We start from the raw sequence: 21,372 nt of genomic DNA, 5'->3' as shown, positions 1-21,372 counted from the left end.
AAAAAGTACCATGGGGATGGAAACTACATTATTCGTTGGGATTCAGTTCTTCTTGATGAGAATTTGTCTTATGAGGAGGAGCCGGTTGCTATTCTAGCTAGAGAAGTCCGCAAGTTGCGATCAAAGGAGATTGCATCCATCAAGGTTCAGTGGAAGAAACGGCCAGTTGAAGAGTCCACTTGGGAGAATGAGGCTGATATGCAAGAAAGATATCCATATCTTTTTAAAGATTCAGGTACTCTTTCTCTCCCTTGTTTTTCTATCCGTGATCGTTCGGGGACGAACGATGGGTAAATTGATATCTATTGTAACAACCTGTTTAGTCGGTTCGAGCCGTAGAAGTATTTTGAAAATAACTGGCTGGGTCGATGGATCAGTCAACGGACTGTCACAGTAACGACGGACCGTCGAGGGTCATCGTTCCAAAACACTTCAACTCTGAAAATCTGGGTACTGAGATCGAATCTCTGAAATTCGCGACGGAACTGCAGGACGGACCGTTGTAGGTAGGACGGACCGTCACAAACCCTCTACAGAATTTGACTCTCTGAACCTTGTGACGGACCTGCAGGACGGACCGTCATAGACACGACAGACCGTCACAGGTTGCGTAACCTAACTGGGTCGGATTTCTGCTAAAAGTTTTAAAGGGGTGTTTTGGACTATTCATGACAAACTTTATGATATTAGTGGGGTAAGTTTAATAATTTATTTACTTGGAGGGTTAAAGGAGATAACCTTGGGATAACTAATGGGTTACTTTTATCATAATGAATTATATGATAATTAGGGTAAAAAGAAAAGAATCTAGAGAAGAAAAAGAAAAAGACAGAGAGGGAGAACGAGCGAGCGAGGAATAACGAAGAAGAAAGCAAAGGTGTTGGGGAGATAGCTTGCTCGATCACGATTCTTCGGTGGAGGTAGGTTATGGTTTATTCTATGTGATAGTAAACTCGTAATAGCGATTGATATGTATCGGGTGGTATTGTAAAGTCTTCTATATACTTGATTGTGTGTTAGTATGTTGTGATCGTATAGTTGTGGTGATTAGAATGATGAAACTGTTGAATCTTCAATCTTAAATCCTCTCTATTAAGATGATGCTTGACATAAAGAAAGCTTGATGAACTGAAATAATGAGATAGATGGATCGGAGTGTCACGTTCCGACACATAGGAATAATGTATCGGAGTGTCACGTTCCGACACATAGGAATAATGGGTCGGAGTGTCACGTTCCGACACGTAGGAATAATGGATCGGAGTGTCACGTTCCGACACGTAGGAATAATGGATCGGAGTGTCACGTTCCGACACGTAGGAATAATGGATCGGAGTGTCACGTTCCGACACGTAGGAATAATGGATCGGAGTGTCACGTTCCGACACGTAGGAATAATGGATCGGAGTGTCACGTTCCGACACGTAGGAATAATGGATCGGAGTGTCACGTTCCGACACGTAGGAATAATGGATCGGAGTGTCACGTTCCGACACGTAGGAATAATGGATCGGAGTGTCACGTTCCGACACATAGGAATAATGGATCGGAGTGTCACGTTCCGACACGTAGCATTAGGGGATCGGAGCGTCAAGTTCCGACACGATAAGAATAAAGAGAAGAAATCTTGAATTATGTTAATATACTAAAATTCGAAGAACCTATTTCCCAAATGAGTATGGTGTGGAGGCTTGAGTCCTCATAGATGTGCTTGAGATTGTTGTCAATGGTTTTTGTACTTGTTGATTGTCACCTGTTGAGTATTGTGGTCGGTTTTACATTACTATTCCATATATATATTGCTTTCTATTTTGTGTTGGCCGATGATACCTACTCAGTACGTGTTCCTTGTACTGACCCCTACTTTTATGTTCTCCTTGTTGTTTTGTGGAGTGCAGCAAGTGCACTAGTGACTTCGACTCGTCCGCAACTCTAGCCAGTCTCCAGCACGTCAGATTTCAGGGTGAGCTATTGTTCCTAGCTCGGACTGGATTCTCTCATTCACGTCTTGATGTCCTTGAAGCTCGGACATGGACTATCGTTTGACTTATTTTAGTTTTTAAATACTCTTAGACTTAGTAATTTGAGGATAGATGTTCTTTATGTGATGACTTCCAGATTTTGGGGATGATAAGTATTATACTTTAAAAGTTTAATTATTGGGTATATTAATGAGTTTTGGCCTTCCGCATTATATTTTGTTCATTATGATTGAAATATTGGTAAACGTTGGGGTTTAGATTTGTTGGTTCGCTCACATAGGAAGATAAGTGTGGGTGCCACTCGCGGCTCGTATTGGGTCGTGACACCCAAATTGCTTACCAATTGCTTTTGTCATTTATACTGTGAAACTTATTCAAATGTTATATGTTATGTATATTTCTTATATAAGTATAGTAGGTTTAAAATAACGTTACTTTCTATTAGACTTCTCTTTGCAAGGTTGAAGTCTCCCTTTTTATTGTATTTTAGAAGTTTAGTTTTACAATGCAAACACAATGTGAGGGAAATTGACAACCCTTAGTAGGAAGGTAAAATTATGCATCATAGGTTTGGGTATGGTATAGCTCCCCTCTTGTAAATGGTTTTTCTTAAATCATAAGTCCTGGGGGTGTTGCTCAGCCCCTAGCCCCCTATAAGAATCGTCACTTTAAAAATAACCCTAACCCTAACCCCTACCCTATCCACAATTCGAACCCTAACCCTAACCCTATCCTTAACACTAACACTAAAACCTAAACCCAAAGACAAAAGTAACAAAACCCTAACAATAAACACGAAACCATATAAATGACAACTCAAATCCTTAACCCCAGACCCTAAAACCTAAAAAACAACCAAAACCCTAACCCTAACCCTAATATTAACCCAACTCTAACCCTACAATAAACCCTAAACACCAATATCAAAATAAATAAACCCAAACATTCAGCACTGAATCATTGATATTAAACCTCAAATCCTAAACCCTCAAACCCAAAAAACTAAAAAAAAAAAATCCTAACACTAAACCATAAACCCCAAACCCTAAGTCCGAAAAGGAAAACCTAACTCCAAGATACGAAAACCCAAACATTTAACACTAAATGATAGATTTTAAACCTCAAAACCTAAACCACAAACCATAAAACCTAAAAAACCTAAACCCTCACCCAAACCCATACTCTAACCCTAATTTTCACCCCAACACTAACCCTAAACCATTAACCCAAAACCCAAGCCCAAAGTACGAAAACCCAAACCTAAAAAAACTAAACCATATATTTTATCCAAAAATCCTAAACCGAAAACCTAAAACCTAAAAAAAATATTAAACCCTAACCCTTTCCCTAACACGAAACCTAACCCTAAACATATCCTTTACCTATTTAAAAACATAAACCATAAACCAAAGCCCAAAATAAAAAACCCTAACATTAAACACTAAACCATAGATATTATAACTAAAATCCTTACCTTCAAACCATAAAACTTACAAAACAAGCTAAGCCCTAACCTTAACCCTTACATTAAGCCTAGCCCTAACCCTAACCCTACCATGAACCCTAAACCATAAGACAAAAAAAATACAAAAAACGATTGATATTAAACCTCACATCATAAAATCTAAAAAGAAAAAAAATCCTAACCCTAACCCTAAACCATAATGTCGAAACCGTAAGACCAAATAACCAAAACGGAAACATTAAATACTAAACCATATATTTTAAACTTAAAATGTTAAACCTTGAACCATAAAACTAAACAATCTATACCCAACCCTAACCCTAACCCTAACCTTAAACCCTAGGTCCTAAAAAAAACCCTACGCCCAAAATATGAAAACCCAAACATTAAACAGTAAATCATAGATTTTAAACCTAAAATCCTAAACCACAAATCCTTAAAAACCTAAACCCTAACCCTAAACCATTAACACAAAACCCCAATCCCAAATACAAAAACCCAAACATTAAACACTAAGCCATATATTTTAAATAAAAATCCTAAACCTCAAAACCTAAGACCTAACAAAAAACCCTAAACCCTAACCTTAACCCAAACCCTAACCCAAACACTATTCTTAACCCTAACCCTAAGCTCTAAACCCTAAACCCAAATACAAAAATAACAAAACCCTAACATTAAACACTAAATCATAGATATTACAATGCAAATCCTTAACCCAATACCCTAAAACCTAAGAACAAACATAAACCGTAACCCTAACCCTAACATAAACCCTAACTTTAATTATGCCATAAACCCCTAAACAGCATGCCAAAATTCCAAAACCCAAACATTAATCACTAAATATAGATTTTAAGCAAAAATTAATGAACCCCAAAACCTTATACCTTAAAAACCCCTAAATTTTGACCATATCCCTAACACTAAAGCTAACCCTATCCTTAACCTTAACCCTAAATGTAAACCCTAAACCAAAACACAAAATACCAAAACACTAACATTAAACACTAAAACAATAGATATTACAACTCAATCCTTAATTCCAAACCCTAAAACCTAAAAAACAACCTCAACCCTAACCCTAACATTAACCCAAATCCTAAACCCTAAGCCAAAAATACCAAAACTCAAACATTAGACACAAAACTATTGATATTCAACCTTAAATCCTAAACCCTAAACCCAAAAACCTAAAAACAAAAAACAAAAAACCGTAACCCTAATATTAACCCTAAAAAAAGACCTGGATTCTGGAATTCGAATCGCAAGAGGCGTCGCTAACCTCTTATAGGTCGCAGACAAGCCTCTTCTTCGCTTTCATAACAATGATACATTTAAATTTGCGGAAAATTTAAAAGTTTTAGAACACAATGAAGTATACATAGACATCATATAATTCCAATATATAGTGGTATTCTAATAAGCTCACACTAAACAACCATCTACAATCAATTAAGCAATTCAATGAAGAAATCAGTATATGGTAATAGTTTTCCAAACGGCCTTAATACAAAGCATTGAATAAAAATCGGAAAAGAAACACTAAGGACAACACCCACTAGTCTCCTTTAACTCAAGAGGACCTACCGAAGTCTTGAGATCGCTGATACAAACCGCTGCAATGAGTGTTCAATCTGCTCTCTAACCTGCACCTATAAGATAGTAATAGAATAGGGTTAGGACACACTTGTACTAGGTATGGGTGTATGAACACATACACATAAGGACTATGCATGATCAAGGAAAACTCTTGCTATAACAACATGTCATTTCTGGAAAGTGAAGTCAATAGACTTACCTTATTTGTTATTTGTGAATTGTCGTATGAATATGATGTATATAAATGGATTCAAAGAACACAACTCATTTTCTATAATCTTACAAGACCTTAGAATCATGAACATAATTTTAGAACAACTTGAGCAAAAATTTTGAATTTTGATACCCAAACCCGAGAGCTCCTCTTTTTGTACTAAGTTTATTTTTCAATCTATTTCTTATTCTTGTTGTGTAGTTCAATGATCTCCTTTGATCCAATGTTTTACTTACAAATGCAATGGTTCATTATAGTCCCATACCTACAATGAATCAAGAATAAAATCCGAAGGACTAAGAAAATGATTTAACTACGATATGGACATGAAATCTTATCAAGCCAATCTTTCTTGGCTATGCCTGTTGTGTGTTTCTTTGCATAATATAAGAAATCATTATAAGCCAATCTTATTTGCCTATGATCATTTTCATATTCAAAGAAGTCATTATAAGTCAATCTTATTTGGCTTGGATCATTTTCATTATAAAAGAAGTCATTATTGGCTCTGCCGATTATTTTCTGAAAACTTCATTTTTATCAAGCACTGAAGATTGATATTCTTAAGCTCTTACTTTCTTTATTCATTATGAACCTAAATTTCCACTTCTTTGCTCTTTTGTTCACATTGAACATACTTTCATTTTTTTTACTCTCTGAAAGAGTTCTTTAGCATAAGCGGAAGTAGATCATGTGAGCTAACATGAAATCCAGTGTATCCCCTACACCAAAAGAGGTGATTCACCGGTTGAGGTGAATTATTATCAGTGTCTACCCCACACTGAAAAAAAGGGCTCACCGGCTAAAGTGCAATCAAGTAAGTGTCTTCCCCACACTGCAAAGAGGGGTTCACGGCTATATTGAACCGGATACTTTCTTCGGCCATTAATCGACATGGATAATGTAAGCTAGACATGAAATCTGGTGTCTTCCCCACATCGAATAGTGGTGAAATCACCAGCCAAAGTGATACCGCGTCATACCTTGCTCACTTAGGTGGAATCCACTCGCTAGTTCTTATGCTTGCAACATAGTTTGAAGACTAGGAGGCATACAGAGACAACTTATCCACCTTGATTGTAGCCTCCTCTCATGATGCTTACATGTGCTAGCACAAGCTCATTCCTTGCCTATTACTGCTTTGCTCAATTTCTTTTTCATTATATCTTTTAGAGTTTACTAAAACTATCACAACCCAGATTTAGGAATCTGAATCCAAACTTGCATCGTTGAGCTCTCTGAGGTCGCAAACAAGCCTCTTCTTGCATTCATCTATTATAATTTACGGAAATTTAAAACTTTTTAAACGTATGAAGTATACATAGAATTCATGTTGTAATAAACTAGTTACATTATATACTAATCTCAAAGTAATGAACACAAATTTACCATTAAAGAACTAATTTGCAACGAACGATGAATATAGTATAATAAGTTACCAAAACGGCCCTACATCCAAAAGCTTTGAAAATAAAAGTATGAAAGAAACGCTAGGGACAACATCCAATAGCTATGTCAACTACTATGCTAGACTAAAACTGTAGTATCCACGAAATCAAGAGGACCTACCAAATGGTCTGGAGAATGCTTATGTCCAAACCGCTGCAATGAGTTTTCAATTTGCTCCCTGACCGGAACCTATAAAAATAGTAAATTGTATAGTATTAGTACACACCATGTACTAAGTATGGGTGTATGCACACATACACATAAAGTTATGCATGATCAAGGAAGGCTTTTCCTAAGAACATGCCATTACTGGAAAGTATAATCACTAGATTTTCCTAAATCATTTGTGTTGAATTGTGGAATGAATATCATGTATTTTAATGCATTCAAAGAACAAAACTCATTTTCTATATGATTACAAGACATTAGTATCCTTAACATAATTTTAGAACAACTCGGTCAAATATTTGAGATTTTGATCCTGTAAAACCCGAGAGCTCCTCTTTGCATACATAGTTTATTTTTCAGTCTTTTTCTTCGTCCTATTTTGTAGTTCAATAATCCCTTTGGTCCTATGTTTTACTTACAGGTTCAATTATTCATTGTAGTCACCTAACCACAATGAATCAATTAAGTAATTCAACAGATTAAGGAAATGATGTAACTATAATTTGGGGCATGAAATCTTCATAAACCAATCTTTAGTGACTATTCCTATTTATTGTATTATTGTACTAATATAAGAAGTCATTATAAGCCAATATTATTTTGCTAAGATCCTTTGCCAACTATATCAAGTCATTATCATTTTCATAACATGAGGATTCATTATTATCTATGCCCTTTTCTTATTGTAAACTTCATTGGACATGATTTGACTATCCTTACAACAAGTCATTCATTACATCAAGTATTCATTAATGCTTCAAAAGCCAGTATCTATTGGCTATGCCACTTATTTCATCATTTTCATGTTAGGGAAGTTATGAATTTTTGAGTTGCTATTATGTTTCTACTACCCTCTATAAGCATCATATAAGGATTCATTATAAGCAAATTTGATTTGGCTTTACATTATTTAGTAAAACTTCATTTGTAATCGCACTGGCAATTGACATTATTAATCTCTTACACTCGTAGCTCATTTACAACATACGTCCCATCATCTTTCTTTCATGCTTTCTTAGAAACATCTTTTGAAGTAAGATCATGCGAGCTAACATGTAATCCTGTCTCTCCCCCACACCGAAAGGAGGTGATTCACTGATTAAAATGAGTCTAGATAATGTGAGGTACTCATGAAATCTAGTGTCTTCCCCACACCGGAAAGGGGTGATTCCCGGCTAACGAAAATCCATATCAAGTGTTCACTCCACACCTATAAGGAGTGGATTACGGCAATAGTGAACCAAGAACATAATTAGAGCATTAACGGACATAGACCATGTGAATTAAACATGAATTGTAGTTTCTACGCCACACCGAAAAGAGGTGATCTCACTTGCCAAAGTGAGATCGGGAAATAGCTAGCTCTCTTAGGTGGAAACCATAGCTAGTTCCTATGTTTGCTAGACATTGTTCGAAGACTAGGGATGTAAGGAGACTACTTATCAACCTCGGTGGTAGACTCGTCTCATGAGACTTACCCGTGAAAGTACATGCTCATAACTAGTCTATCGGTGCCTTGCTTACTTTCATTATTACTTAATCATTATGGAAGCTTGATTGTAGATAGAAATTTAGTTAATCTATTAATGACTTGTCATTCTTTTCCCTACATTGATGAAATGTGAATTGTCCTTACATAACATCTTTGGTGTTAATGAGACTAGTCTCACACGTTCTAACACCTTCATTTGTGAGTATTCTTAACATAGTATCTTAGGATTACGTGAGGCTTATCTCACTTCATTTAACACCTCATTCTGGTCACCTTATTTACTTAGACATCCTTAGTTATGTTATTACTCACGTTACTTGCTTACTTTCGTTTAATAGCTTCATATCAACGTTAATGGACGATGAGCACTTCATTCAATGAGTTGCATATGTTCATAATTCAATCTTTTAGAGCATGAGTTGTCCCAAAAAATGGCACACCCTTGGATATGGATTCGTTGAATTAGTTTAGAAGTTGAGTTTTCATTTAATTATTTTGGCTACACAAGATTGGCATATGATTAGTATTGACCTAAACAATTTTGAAAAGGATTACATAACCATCTTTGTTGGTATAAGACAATTTTCATATTCATCATGCTTAGGTTTTTATACATTATACATTAGCCAACCTTTTAGTTATTTTAATACAACATTATAGCCAATTCCATTCATCATTCTTACACAAAGTATTGTTAGCCATTTCATTCGAATAAGATAGGCAATTCATTCAATTGTGATTTCATGGAGATCTTTTAAGTCATTCTTAGTTCATGACTTTAAACATAACATTTTTAAACATCTTTGATAGCATCATATTAACATTTGATGAATATAGGATCTTCATAAAGTCACATAAATAGTATGCATCAAGACGTCACACATCAACAATTAATCATTTTTGGACATAACTTAACAATACATCGTTCTTTAATTCACGTAAGAAACCCTTAGCATCATGTGAGTTCCATTAAAAGTTCATTCGACATTTAACAATAAAGAACCCTACACATTAATATAATCCAGAACCAAATACCAACAACTTGATCAAGACTAATCTATACAACATATAAATCCTCACAAGGATACTAGGGAAAAGGAAAGTTCTACAAGAACTTTCTAGTTCCGAGATATCATGGATTAAGACAATGGAAATTACTCTTGGAGAAACAATTCAAGTATATAAACCCATACCTTTAGTAGAATATAATCTACGAAGACCACCTTGAACGAAAACTTGGAGAAACCTTGAAATCGCCTAAAATGTCTTTAAACATTATGCCTCTTCTTTCGTTTGTGTTCCGTTGTTTTCTATAAATATTTGATCATGAGTTTTAGGTTTAAGAACTGATAATGAATAATTAAACTAAGTCTTAATAAGTTAATAAAATAAATAAATTAATTAATTACTAAAAATCCCTTCCTAGATTGACTATAACCTGGAAAACACAACACTTAGTCAAATCTGAAATTTTTCCTATGAATTTCGTTTCGATTCTTTAAATTAATTAATTGAATGTCTATTTTAATTAATTAAAGGACCTAAGGTATTAAATAAAGTACCCCTATGTAATTGAAACCATAACTAATCCTTTTGGACCATCCTAGGTTAAGTACTAGGATGTTTCTTGAGTTAGACTAGGTTAGTGAAACAAATTTGATTTGACCCCTTTAATATAATAAATTAAATAGATAATTTAATTTATTAAGGGACCTAAGTTAATTACTAAAGTACCCTGAAGTCGTTAAAACCATAACTAACCCTTTAGACCATCCTAGGTTAGATACGAGGTTGTCTTTTTCTTGTCTTAATTGAAATCTGGAAATTGCTTTGTGATTTTGGTTTTGTTCTTTTAAATAATTAATTAAGCTGAAAAATAAATAAATTAAATCCAATGGTAATTACTAAAGTATAACTAAGTTGTTAGGACCATAACCAACCGTTTGGACAATTCTAGATTTGGTACTAGGTTGTCTCTTTAACTAGTTACTAGGTTAGTGTCACCCAATTAAGACTTAGTTTGTCGGGTGTACTAGATAGTTTATTTTTGTTTGTCCTAGGTTAGTTAATTAGTTAGGTAAGTAGGTTAGGGTCTAGAATAAGATAGAGAGCTAGGCCGCAAATGGGTGAGCCCATGTTCACTCCTGCCCCTTAACTACCCTTACCAAATTCGGTTATGGTGGTCCCCTCTTGGGTGTGTCTCCTTATTTGTTTTCACATGGGATTACACATGGGTTGCTTGTAATTTCCTAACTAACTATTATTTATTGTTCATTTTAGAAATTTTTACACACTGTCCCAAAGATCCTCACTATGTTCTTGGGCAATGCTTAATCTACATGACCATTTTAAGTGGTCATGTTCTATGATGCCTACGCTTGAAACATGGATGCCTCATATCTATTATGTGAATACTATTATTTTAGATTAGGGTATTTTTTGCAGGTACATTTCTCTAACAAGCTTATTAATGTTAGAAAATTGGCCAACAACCTTTAAGCGAATATTTTCTACTATGCCCAATATTTTGCTTATTTAGATATAATATATAAATTGGCTAATACCGCTTAGAAAATTTTCTATTCTATGCCCAATGTTTCTCAATATTGTGCATTGGTATGCCTACGTACCCCCAACGCATTCTGAAACATCTATTGGGCTCTTTCACTAGACATGTAATTTTCCGGAATGTTACACAAACATTATGGAAGCTTGCTTCTAGTTATGAGGTTTACATAATTCTTTGGATAACCGGTCATCCTTTTATTTACTTGATGAAATTTCAATTTACCATTACATTATCATCTTGCTGTAAATGAGACTAGTCTAACCATTATTAACACCATCTTTTGTTAGTATCGTTAACCTTGTTGTTTTAGGTTTAAGCGACACTTGTCTCACTTCCTTTAACACCCCATTCTGTTAAATTTCCTAATTTAAAGAATTTAAAATATGTTATTACTCACCTTAACTCGTTTCATGTGTTTTTGTAGCTTTTTACCATTTTTTATAACCGTTAAGAACTTTGTTCAGTGTTGTTACTATTTTCATAGTTCATTCGGAAAGGGTATGTTGGGTCTTGTCCCAATGATTTCCATACCCTTGGTTATTAATTCAAAGTTATATTATTCATTCTAAATTGGGTTTAACCATTATCCAATCTTCCCATTATACTTTAAAAGTAATATTGTAAGCCAATTTTGTATTACTTTTTGGGCAAGACATTGTTAGCCAATTTTATTTGCATAAACCAAATATTCACTTAAATAACTTTCATTATATTATCACTAACCACATAAATTAATCCCATGGGAAGCAAGTCGAATTAAACAGTATCTAACTTCATAACCAACTTCTAACACACTTCATATTCTCGAACAAAATTAAGCATTACATCATTCTTTATTTCATATAACTAATACCATAATCATATGAATCAAGTATATATATGCCTCGTTAGTCAATAAGTAATAAAAAACCTATACTTAATGATCATTTAGCACCACACACCAACAACATGTTCAAGATTACATCTATATACTAAAAGATTCAAAAACAAGGATAACTACGGATATAGATGTTCAACAAAATCATTGGGTAACAACCCTAGTTTAAAAATTCATGAATTCAAACGTTTGAAAAGTCTCTTGGAGAAAGAATTACATGATAGAAAACCCATATATTATATGGAATTAAATCTATGAATATCACCTTGTACAAAACCATGAAGAAAACCTTGAAATATCCTAAGACAAATCGGGAGAAACATAACAGTCTTTCTATCGTTAATTTATTGTTTTGCGTTGTGAATTTCTTAGTGTTTGAACTTTAGTCTAAGTATTAGGATTTGGTATTGACTCATTCAAATTAGTCTAAATCAGTAAATTAAATAAATTAATTAGTTAATTACTAAATGCCCCTCCTAGATTGACTATATAAGAAGAAGAGTTTACTTAACCAAAACTTGGAAATTTCTTAGTAGTTTCGGTTTTGAACAATTAATATAATTAATTAAATTTCAAGGTATTCTTCAAGGTCTCATGCAAGGTGATCTTCGTAGATTCAATTCTACATGAGGTATGGGTTTTCTCTCCTGGAATTCTTTCTCCAATATGCCTTTCAAACGTTTTCAATTCATGAATGTCGAAAGTAGGGTTGTTCCCAATGATATTGTTGAATGTCCATCTCCCTAATATCCTTGTGTTCGATTCCTTAAGTATATAGATGTAATCTCGAACATGTTGTTGGTATGTGGTGGTAACTTATCATAATTAGTAGGTTCTTGATTTGTTAATGACTAATGAGGCCTATATACTTGATTCATATAATTAGGTTATTAGTTATATGAAAAAATGATGTAATGCTTAATTGTGTTCGAGAATATGAAGTTTGCTAAAAGTCGATTTTGAAGTTAGCTACTGTTAAATGTCGACTTGATGATATTGAGGAGATAACTATAATACATTCATTGAATAAACGGATGTGGATAGTGATAACATAATGAAAATTTTTTGAGTGAAAATTTGCTTTATGCCAATAAATTGGCTAACAATCCATTGTCCAAAAACATGAATGGAATCGGCTTACAATGTTATTTAAAAGATATGATGAAAAAATTGCTAATGACTAAGTTAAACAAAATAAAGCATGACCAATGTATCATTGAATTCATAACCAAGGGTATGCAAATCATTGGGAAAATTCCCAACATACCTTTTCCAAATGAACTATGAATATAAGTAAGTACATTGAACAAAGTTTATAACGTTCATAATGATTGGTATAAAGCTACCAAATGTTATATTTAACAATATAAGGTAAGTAATAACATAGTTAAAAGTCCATGAATTATGAAAGTAACCATAATGAGGTGTTAAATCAAGTGAGACAAGCCTCACTCACACCTAAACAATTATGTTAAAGGTAATTACATAAGAGGGTGTTAATAATCGTGCGACAAGTCTCATTAAACCCAAGATGATGATGTAAGGTTAAATTCACATTTCATCAAAGTAAAGAAAGGGATTAACAATCATTCAAAGAGTTAAGTAAACCTCATAACTAGAATGAAGCTTCCATAATCTTTGAGTAAACTCAAAAAGATGTGTAGAAAAAGAAGTTGAGCAAAGCACTGATAGACTAGCAATGAGCTTGTGCAAGTTAATGTAAGACTCATGAGATGAGGCTACAACCAAGGTCGATAAGTAGTATCCGTATGTCACCTAGTCTTGGAACTATGTTGCCAGCATAGGAACTTGCCAGTGGATTCCACCGAAGAGATATGGGTATGATGCACTTTCACTTTGGCCGGTGAAACCACCCTTTTTCAATGTGGGGAAGACACTGTATTTCATGCTTATCTCATATGATCTATGTCGGGTTAAATGCTCAAAGAAAGTATTGGATTCACTTTAGTTGTGAACCACCTCTTTTCGGTGTGGCGATGACACTGAACTTGGTTTCACTTTAGCCGGTGAACCACCCATTTTTGGCGGGGCAGACACTGAATTCATGTGAGCTCACATGATCTAGGTTCACTTTGACCGGTGAACCACCCCTTTTCGCTGTGGGGTAGACACTACATTTCATGTTAGCTCGCATAATATTAATGCTAAAGATTTCTTTAAGAAAGTCCGAAAGAAAGAAGAAGAAATGTAACTTCAAAGTGACCTAAGAAAGCAAGATCTTAAGTATGTCAAATCATCTGTGGTTTATAAGAATGATGGTTCAACAAGTTACCGCTATGTGCCAAATCCAGATATATGCTCCAATATCTTCATCTTATTCAAATGATCAAATAATGGGTATAGCCAAATAAAAATTGGCGTACAATGAATTTTTAGATTATGATAACAAAGAGGAGTAAAATATAATGGCAAATCAATGTCCCACAATTTCCACAATATGAAAATGATGAAATAAGTCTCCTAGCCAATAAAGATTGGTTTATAAAGATTTCATGCCAAATTTTACAAGAATGGAACGAATAACTTGTCGTAGGGGTAGCCAAATCATATCTTTAGTCTTTTGGATAACTTACTTGATTCATTGTAGGTATGAGACTACAATGAATCATTGCACTTGTAAGTGAAGCATAATATTAAAAGAGATCATTGAACTACACAACAACAAGAAGAAAAATACTAAAAAATAAACTAATTGTTGGGAAAGGAGCTCTCGGGTTTTGGGGAGCAAATTTCGAAATTTTCATTCAAGTTGTTCTTAAATTATGTTAAAAATTCTAAGGTTCTACGTTCATATAGAAAATGAGTTGTGTGCATTGTATAAATTAAAATACATCATATTAATACAACAATTCACATGTAACGGATTAGAAAAAAGTCTAGTGACTTCACTTTCCAAAAAGGCATGTTGTTATAGGAAGAGCTTTCCTTGATTATACTTAGTTCTTACGTGTAAATGTGCATACAACCGTACTTAGTACAAGTTTGTACTAGCCCTATGCTATTATTATTTTATAGGTGCAGGTGAGAGAGAATATTGAAGACTTATTGAACCGGTTTGGATAAGCGATCTCCAGACTTTGGTAGGTTCTCTTAACTTCGAGGATGCTAAACCTATCATTCTAGCCTAGTACAAACCATAAAAACAAAAATAAGCTACACTCTAATCCTAACCAAAAAAGTACAAAGAACCAAAACATAAAACACTAAACCATTAATATTAAACTTAAAATCCTAAATCCTAAATCCAAAAAACTAGAAACACCCAAAACCGTAACCCTAATCCTAACCCTAACCTTAACCCTAACCCTAACACTAAATTATAAACTTGAAACACTAAGCCCAAAATACCAAAACTCAAACATTAATTACTAAACCATAGATTTTGAACCTTAAATGCTAAACCCTGGACCATAAAACCTAAAAACATTGTACACCCTCACCCTAATCCTAACACTAAACCCTAAACATAAAGCCCTAAATACCACAAAAAAATCCAAAAAAAAAATTAAGTCCAAAATACAAAAAACCCAAACATTAAATACTAAACCATAGATTTTAAACCTAAAATCAAAAACCAAAAACCCTAAAACCTAAAAAAAACGTAAACCCTAACCCTAACCCTAACCAAAACCCTAACTCTAACCTTAAACCTAACCATAACCCTAAACAATTAACATGAAACCCCAAGCCCAAAATACAAAAACCTAAAAATTTAACACTAAACCATAGATTTTAAACAAAAAATCCTACTCCCCAAAACATAATACCTAAAAAAACCCTAAACCCTAACCATAACCCTATCCCTAATATGACCCTTACCCTAACCCTACAATTAAGTCTAACCTTAACTCCTAAACCCTTAATCCAAAGCCCAAAATTCCAAAACTCTAACACTAAACACTAAATCATTGATATTACAAAACAAATCTTGAACCCAAATCTTAAAAACCAAAAAAAAAAAACCTAAGGGACTTCAGTACCTAAACCTAAACCCTAACCCTAACATTAACCCTAACCCCAACCCTAAACACCAATACCAAAATACAAAAACCCAAACATTAAACACTAAACCATTAATATTAAACATCAAAACCTAAACCCTAAACCCAAAAACATACAAAAACAAAAACACCAACCTTATCACTAACCCTAATCATAACCCTAACCCTAACCCTAAACACTTTACCATAAACCTAAAACCCTATGCCCAGAATACCAAAACCCAAACATTAAATACTAAACCATATATTTTACAGGTAAAAATATAAACCCTGAATTGTAAAACCTAAAATAAACTACACCATTACCCTAATCCTAACTCTAACCCTAACCTTAAAACCTTAACCCTAAATAGTAAACCCTAAGACCAAAAAAAACAATAAGTTAAAAATACCAAAACCCAAATATTAACACTAAACAATTGATATTAAACATCAAATCCTAAACCCTAAACCCAATAACCCACAAAAACCAAAACTCTTACCCTAACTCTAACCCAAGAAACTACAAAGACCCAAAACACTACACACTAAACTATTGATATTAAACTTCAAATCCTAAATCCTAATCCCAAAAAACTAATAACACCAAAAACCCTAACCCTAATTCTAACCTTAAGCTTAACCCTAACAATAAACTATAAACCTGAAACCCTAAGCCCAAAGTACCAAAACCCAAACATTAATTACTAAACAATATATTTTAAACCTAAAAAATTAAAACCTAGACAATAAAACCTAAAAAAACCCTACACCCTAACCCTAATCATTACCCTAACCCTAAAGTAAAAACACTAAACCCAAAGTCCCAAAAAAAACCATAGTCTAAAATACAAAATACCCAAACATTAAATACTAAATCATATATTTTAAACCTTAAATGCTAAACCACAAACCCTAAAACCTAAGAAAATGTAAACCCTAACCCTAACGCTAACTCTAACCTTAAACCTAACCTTAACCCTAAACCGTTAAATCTAAACCCCAAGCCAAAATATATAAACCCAAACATTAAACACTAAACTATAGATTGTAAACCAGAAATCCTACACTCCAAAACCTAAAACCTAAAAATACCCTAAACCTTAAACATAACGCTATCCCTAACATGACCCTAACCCTAACCCTATCCTTAACCCTATCCTTAAACCCTAAACACTAAACCCAAAGCCCAAATACCAAAACTTTAACATTAAACACTAAATCAATTATATAACAAAACAAATCTTGAACCCAAACCCTAAACCGTAAAACATTAAAAAAAAACCTTCACCCTAACCCAAACCTTCACCCTAACCCTAACCTTAATACTAACCTTAACCCCAAACCACTACCCCGAAACCCTATGCCCAAAATACAAAAACACAAACCTTAAGCACTAAATCGTACATTTTAAACAAAAAATACTAAAACCCACAACCTAAACCTTAAAAACACCGTAAATCCTAACCCTATCCCTAACACGACCCATAAAACTAACCCTATCCTTAATCATAACCCTAAACCATAAACCATAAACCCTTAAACAAAGCCAATAATATAAAACCCTAACATTAAAAATTACACCATAGATATTACAACTCAAATCCTTAACACGAAACTATAAAACCTACATAACAACCTAAACCCTAACCCTAACCCTACTATAAACACTAAAACCCAAACGGAAAATACTATAACCCATACATTCAAGAATAAACCATTGATATTAAAACTCAAGTCATAAACCCTAAACTCAAAAACCATAAAAAAAAACCCTAACCCTAACCCTAGACCTAACCTTAAACCATAAACCAAAAACCCTAAGCCCAAAGTAACAAAACCCAAAAATATAATTTAGACTAAACCATATAATTTAAACGTCAAATGCTAAACCATAAACCATAAGACCTAAAAAAACCCTACACCATAACCTTAATCCTTATCCTAACCCTAACCCTTACCCGAAACCCTAAGTCCTAAAAAACCCTAAGTCCAAAATATGATAAATAAAATATTAAACACTAAACAATAGATTTTAAACCTCAAATCCTAAACCACAAACCATAAAACAAAAAATAAGCTACACTCTAATCCTAACCAAAAAAAGTACAAAGAACCACAACTTTAAACACTAAAAAATTGATATTAAACTTCAAATCCTAAATCCTAAACCCAAAAAACTTGATACACCCAAAACCCTACCCTAATCCTATCCCTAACCTTAACCCTAACCCTAACCCTAAATTATAAACTCGAAAATCTAAGCCCAAAATACCAAAACTCAAACATTAATTACTAAACCATAGATTTTGAACCTTAAATTCTAAACAGTGGACCATAAAACCTAAAAACATTCTACACCCTAACCCTAATCCTAACACTAAACCCTAAACAATTAACCCTAAATACCACAAAAAATATCCAAAAAAACTAAGTCCAAAATACAAAAAACCTAAACATTAAATACTAAACCATAGATTTTAAACCTAAAATCATAAACCAAAAACCCTAAAACCTAAAAAAAATGTAAATCCTAACCCTAACCCTAACCAAAACCCTAACTATAACCTTAAACCTAACCATAACCCTAAACCATTAACTTGAACCCCAAACCCAAAATACCAAAACCTAAAAATTTAACACTAAACCATAGATTTTAAACCAAAAATCCTACTCCCCAAAACATAATACCTAAAAAACCATAAACCCTAACCATAACCCTATCCCTAATATGACCCTAACCCTAACCCTATAATTAACTCTAACCTTAACTCATAAACCCTTAATCCAAAGCCCAAAATACAAAAATTCTAACATTAAACACTATATCATCGATATTACAAATCAAATCTTTAACCCAAACACTACAAACCCAAAAAAACAAAAAACCCTAAGGGACTTTAGTATCGAAACCTAAACCCTAACCCTAACAATAACCCTAACCCCAACCCTAACATAATCTCTAAACACCAATCCCAAAATACTAGAAAACAAACATTAAACACTAAACATTTTATATTAAACCTCAAAACCTAAACCCTAAACCCAAAAACATAAAAAAACGAAAACACCAACCTTCTCCCTAACACTAATAATAAACCTAACCCTAACCCTAAAAACATTACCATAAACCTAAAAACCTAAGCCCAAAATACCAAAACCAAAACATTAAATACTAAACCATAGATTTTACAGGTAAAAATATAAACCCTGAACTGTAAAAAAACCTAAAAAAAGCTACACCATTACCATAATCCTAACTCTAACCCTAACCTTAAAACCTTAACCCTAAAACTAAACCCTATGTCCAAAAAAAACAATAAGTTCAAAATATAAAAATACAAATAATAAACACTAAAAAATCAATTTTCAACCTCAAAATCATAAACCACAAATCCTAGAACCTATAAAAAACCTAAACCCCAACCATAACCCAAACGCTAATCCTAACAAGGTGACCCTTTATCCCATGCTTTTTTTATTTTAGGTGAAGAGGTACTGTTCATATCTCTTAATAGACTACATAACCATATAGATTAATATGGTTTCTTCATGTAATAAGAAGGGCCCCAAGTGAACCACCTTAGCTTTGCGTACGACATTATCCTTTTCGCTTCAGGAAGACACAAGACCTTAAAGCTTATTATGCAAACTCTACAATCCATAAAAAATAGATTTTAAACCTAATTCTAACCTTAAACTATAAACCCAAATATTAAAACTAAAATATAGATTTTAAACCTAAACTCCTTACTCTTTTCCCTAAACCCTAAACCCTAAGTCCATAAAAAACCCTATGTTCAAATACAAAATCACATACATTAAACACTGAACAGTAGATTTTAAACCTCAAATCCTAAACCATAAACCCTTAAACCTAAAAAAAAACTAAAATCTAACCATAACCCTTACCTTAATGCCACATCATGAGACCACACAATAGAAGACGGTGCCTATCTCGGATCATGACCGGCTTACTAGACCTCTTGGAGGACTTTTACAAGCTGTTTTCATATCATTAGTCGCATGTATACATATGAAAAGTAGTGCGGGATTCAAAGTTTTCACAAACATTCAAAAAAATCTGTAAAATCTTTCATAGAAAATCAATTGAAAATACTAAGCCTCATTTCTTCAAATCTCAGACATAAGAGTACTTGGTACATGACTCATACAATAGAAATATAGCACTACTATGTATATTACAATACTTCAATAAGAGAAATAAAAGACATCAATGCCCTCGAGTCAAATGAGGACATACTTCAACTTTCTTGAATGATGCTATAGTCCAAGTTTAGCTCCCAAAAGCACCTTCACCTATGAATCACTTTAGAGATAGATAAAGGCAAGAAATTAGTACAAAAACATGTTCAAAGCCATACTGCAAAAAATCATGAAAATAGACATTTATTTGAAATATGCATCAGTTTTATTTAAATATCATAATATAATAATAAGAACGACATTTATCACCTTAGAAACACGTAAGAAGTCACTTAATAAATTTATCACATTTTTGGAGACACTTTATATTGAGCAATTTGATTGTTACAGTGAACTACTTTACTAATACAGTGAACTCTATCAATTTCACCTAGAACACCTTGTAGCATATAATTCCCTCACTAAAAGCAATCCTAAGACGCACTTAAGTAATTAAAAATGTGACCTCCCATATACCCTCTCAAGGCATACCTAGGTGATCCTCAAGACCACCTATAATGAGATATACACACATACAATACACTAAAAACATGAACATGGGATTTTCTTACCAAAGGTGATTCTGAGGTACACTTGAGTGAGTTGTGAAGCAACCGCCCATACAATCCCTTTCAAACACACTTAAGAGATCCTTTAGAATACCTCTGACAAGATCATTCTCACTTAACACAATAGCATTCATAGAATATGACATTCTCCTCCCGAAGGGTATCAAAAGACATACTAAAAAAAATCAAGAAGAGAATGTCCATGATAGACATCTTCAAGATTACCTAAGTAATCCTTAAGACTAACTAAGTTTGGATCATGTCTACATAACGAACCAACTTCCCTAACTAGGGTCATTCTTAAGATTTATCTAGGCAAGAAATGAAGTTACCATTCTTATGAGCCCTTCACACCTTAACTTGACAACCCTTAACTACTCTATATAAGTACTTATTAATTTAACATGCTTTTTTAACTTAAGTGATTACATTCATTAGTTCATTTAAGAGAAATTCATCACATATAAGGACATTCAAGTAAAGGTCTTGGAGAAGACCTAGTGACTCTCATTAACATCTTAAAAGCCTATTATTCAATGTCTAGATAGCGTCCCATACAACCACCTAAACTTCATAGAACTTCTCCTATATAAGTAGGTATCCCATATGATGATAATAAGCAATAACCGACATAGGCCGTGGTAGAAATGCATGGAATTCGGAGTTGGAACCTACTCCGATGGAGGGTGTTCTACTTGCCAATGGTAGAACTTTCAGACATCCCATGTAGGCACATTTTTAATGAATATGAAAGGCTTACTTGCACTCTAGCCTCATT

Source organism: Solanum pennellii, chromosome 10 (assembly GCF_001406875.1).
Source record: "Solanum pennellii chromosome 10, SPENNV200".
NCBI classification, from domain to species: Eukaryota; Viridiplantae; Streptophyta; class Magnoliopsida; order Solanales; family Solanaceae; genus Solanum; species Solanum pennellii.
Note: the sequence above shows the minus strand (reverse complement) of the source record.